The sequence below is a fragment of the Ischnura elegans genome, chromosome 7 (genome assembly GCF_921293095.1).
Source record: "Ischnura elegans chromosome 7, ioIscEleg1.1, whole genome shotgun sequence".
Taxonomy (NCBI): Eukaryota; Metazoa; Arthropoda; class Insecta; order Odonata; family Coenagrionidae; genus Ischnura; species Ischnura elegans.
Window position 1 is genome coordinate 114,012,645 of NC_060252.1, and position 3,070 is coordinate 114,015,714.

Below are 3,070 nucleotides of genomic sequence, written 5' to 3' on the forward strand. Positions count from 1 at the left end.
CAGGATCGGCAAATTCCCACTACTGAACCCAATAACGGGACCGTTGTAGTTGTTGCAATTAGTCAGTGGTCGGAAGTGCGCTCTACGACATATCAATTACCCTGTTACCATTTCATCGGGCATATTCTGAGCAATCGTGGGTATCCCGAGGTTGGAGAAATATGAAAGATCCTAAATAGTTTGGGCTCAAAGTGTGACAAGCCCCTGTGTATAGACAGCGTTAACTCTAGTCATGTAGAACCAGAAATTACAGTTCAAGGCGGGTACTCATACAATTGGGTTATAGCAACAGGTGATCCGCGTGTTAACAATAATTGCTACAAATTAATAAAAACATTGAGCAATTACAACTTGCGTTTTATTTTTCAAACAGAACTGAAAGAAAATGAGGAACGAAAAGCAAAGTGAAATAAAAGAACGCCCCCGGGTGGACTCGAGCCACCAACCTTTCGGTTAACAGCCGAACGCGCTAGCCGATTGAACCACGGAGGCGATAGCGATGGAAGACAATTACTATTGATCTAAGCATTTTTAGTGATATCTAACTTTCGCTTGATTACAAATAGATAGAAAAAGTAATGTTTCTAAAGAGTTTCCTAGAGATTCAGAGGGGGTGGATAACATGATTTTTTTCGTATCTCAATTCGTTCAAACCAAATGTTAGTATAAATCAGTCAGTCAGTGGTCGGTAGTGGGTTTTATAGTAAAATTATGCAGCACCTCGACGATAAAGAATTCTAAATACACTGAGTGACATACATAGAGCTAAAATAATTGTTTTCTCACAAGCTACTGCATAAATAAAATAATAATTAGTTTTAGGAGGTAAAACTTATGAGTACTTGCACATTTCCTTGGATTTAGAGTAATTTGACTCTATCCGCGAGAATGAATCCAAATCGTATGATCCGTTAATCGTTAGATAAGTTAATCCTCTTCGGTATCTCACATGGTAACACAACAAACTACACATTCAAACACAATCACCACAAGATGCTTCCACAAGCAAACCGTCGAACACACTTAACATTATGGCGCGTGCTGACCCAGTGATTGCAAAATTAAGACCTTTTCCACTCAATCCACATACACGAATATAATTCTTCACAATGCACAACGAAAGATTTACGTGTGTAAGATATGTATATAAATCACTTCCTTCATGTTATTAGAATATGGGAATAATATCTTCTCAAGACGGAAAAGGCGTCCCAACCACTCGGGAATAAAATTCAACACTCTCATCACACGGTTACCCAGAAACTGAACGAAATTCAGAGTCACTTCGTACCAATCCGAATAAGTTTTCTCCACACTCAACTCTGAATTGCGTCATGCGGAGGTACCTACGTGACCACACTTCACTGCATTTGAAGCCCGCAAACAATGAAGAATATGCGGGCAGCCGAACGGATTCGGGCGGGCATGGATTCGTCATGTTTACCGCGCGAGTGAAAATATTAGCGATCATTCACGATGACTTCGTACGGGATCAACAGTGATTATTGGATGTGCGTTATGCGATTCTACGCACCTCAGTGATTGTAGTCTAATCTAGGGTTAACATTTATCTCATGTTTAGGAAATATTCGAAATATCTATGCTTAAAACTTCAATGAATAGTGAATAATGGAATAAATAGCATTCGTAACTCCCATTAGACCCACTCCCTCATATTTGCATACCTAAGCTTTCAATAAACGCACACCGATTCGAAATATAGGCGTACTGCCGCCTTCACGAAGAGAAAATCCAACTCGATCAGATTTTTCTGCGAGGACGGACCCGCTGCAGCGGGTCGAAATGCAGTGATGCATCGCGTTCACCGAGAGTGGGAATGGTAGCGATTATTCGCGATGGTTTCGTAAACGGAATCCAGAGAAATTATTCCCTTTGAGCGCATTGCCAAATAGATAACTATAATATGGAGCGAGGGATAAAACATCAGACTCCACTGCGGCCTACAATAGCCTCGACTCAAAATTAAAAGCATAAAGGTGAAGACTCGTAAATACAAACAATTGAATGATGATCGCCACATTTCATCATCAGCTGAAGCATACAGTTTTTATTACTTTTTTAATTAGTCAATTACTTATTTTCTGTGCTTTTACCAGCACTGATTAGGGATCATAACCGAAATTTACATATAAGATGACACAATGCATCAAATTCATCTCCTTCCCACGTTATTCCTCGCATTTGCAGACAATCCGTTGCAAATGTAATTAACATGGACGTACCCGGCAGGGACTAGTCCCCGCCCCCTAGAATCGAAATTAAATTTAGTTCAAAACGAAATATTTCCCTCTCCCAGGGCTACCACCTTATCGTGGTGGAGAGGTTTGAGTGCCCCAATGACCCGGAGAGCTATGCTGGCGGGAGCGTATGCTCCTGGTAGGGCCACCCAAGCCAGACAGGTCGAAGGGTAGGGGACTGACTAAGTGTAGCCCACTGGTCCTCCAGGTTGGGGGTTGTGCGACAGGCCGGTAACCTGCCCATGTAAAACCTTCTTTAACTCATAAGCTTCACAGAGAGCCTCGGAATAGGTTAGGATTCAACAGACGACGACTAGGCAAAAGTAAGGACATGAATACGGGTATAACGGATATATTAAACATAGCCACATGGAATGTACAAGGCTTAGGCAATCACGAGTTAGAACTTAACAACACCCTTAAAGAATACAAAGTGAATATGGCGGTCATCACTGAAACAAAGAAGAAACTCAAAGGGACAAAAGACTTGGAAGATTACGTAATGATATACAGTGGAGTTGATCAGAATAAAAGAGCACGTTGTGGAGTGAGTGTTTTAATAGACAAAAAATGGAAAAATAATATCAGGGAATATCACTTTCATAAACGAAAGAATAATAACGGTGCGACTCAAATTTGATAGGGGTTATTTAACAATACTTGGAACATATGCACCTGAAGATGGGAAAAAGGAAGAAACGGAGATTTTCTATGAGCAACTGCAAAAAGAAATAGGGAAGTTAAATAACAGGGACTACGTAATAATAGCTGGTGATCTTAACGCTAGAATTGGGAAAGAGCCAATTCCACAA

The 3,070-nt window shown here is 40.7% G+C and overlaps 1 non-coding gene across 1 annotated transcript; it reads right to left on the reverse strand.

Annotated features, from left to right (window-relative positions):
- Window positions 1–418: 418 nt before the first annotated feature.
- On the reverse strand, window positions 419–492 carry Trnan-guu. The gene has a single exon. It is a non-coding gene; the product is annotated as a tRNA-Asn (tRNA).
- Window positions 493–3,070: the final 2,578 nt, after the last annotated feature.